The sequence below is a fragment of the Callospermophilus lateralis genome, unplaced genomic scaffold (assembly GCF_048772815.1).
Source record: "Callospermophilus lateralis isolate mCalLat2 unplaced genomic scaffold, mCalLat2.hap1 Scaffold_120, whole genome shotgun sequence".
Classification (NCBI taxonomy): Eukaryota; Metazoa; Chordata; class Mammalia; order Rodentia; family Sciuridae; genus Callospermophilus; species Callospermophilus lateralis.
In genome coordinates this window covers 1,537,781-1,538,579 of record NW_027512320.1, presented here as the reverse complement: position 1 = coordinate 1,538,579, position 799 = coordinate 1,537,781, and the positions used below count along the sequence as shown (strand labels likewise).

Sequence of the window (799 nt, the reverse complement as noted above, 5' to 3'; positions counted from 1 at the left end):
CACCCCTCTGCTCTATCTAGAATTCATCTATTCCTCCTATGCCCCCTCCCTACCCCACTATGAGTCAACCTCCTTATATCAGAGAAAACATTTGGCATTTGTGTTTTGGGGGATTGGCTAACTTCACTTAGCATTATCTTCTCCAACTCTATCCATTTACCTGCAAATGCCATGATTTTATTCTCTTTTACTGATGAGTGATTCTCCATGCAACACTAAAGCCATCTTTTAAATAAACAAATCACATCGCTTTACTCTTATTTAAAATTCTTCAATGTTTTCCTACCCCTCTGAATGTTTCCCCTGTCTCAAGAGGGTATAACTGATGCTCACTCACTTCAGCAGCACATAGACTAAAATTGGAATGATACAGAGAAGATTAGCATGACTGCTGCATGATTGTGGCATACAAATTCTCAAGTGTTCCATATTTTTTTTTCAAAGTAAGTTTTTATTTTTTGTTTGCTTTGTTTTTGTGGTGTTGGGGATCGAACCCAGGGTCTTGTGCATACAAGCAAGCGTTCTATCAACTGAGCGATATCCCCAGCCCCTAGGTGTACCATATTTTTTAAAGTGGAAGTATCAGGGACTAAAAAGGAGCCAATTGTATTCCATGCATGTATGATTATGTCAAAACAAACCCCACTTATGTGTAACTATAACTTATAGTTACACATTACATTATGTGTACCTATAATGTACTAATATAAACATTCAAAATATGAAATTTGAAGAAAAAATATAATTATTTCGCAAAGTGAAATATAAAGAGAATTTCAACTCTACATTAATATATATC

The 799-nt window shown here is 35.3% G+C and overlaps 1 non-coding gene across 1 annotated transcript; it reads left to right on the top strand.

Moving 5' to 3' along the window:
- Positions 1 to 325: 325 nt before the first annotated feature.
- On the top strand, positions 326 to 435 carry LOC143386726 (U6 spliceosomal RNA). The gene has a single exon (XR_013089691.1). It is a non-coding gene; the product is annotated as a U6 spliceosomal RNA (small nuclear RNA).
- Positions 436 to 799: the final 364 nt, after the last annotated feature.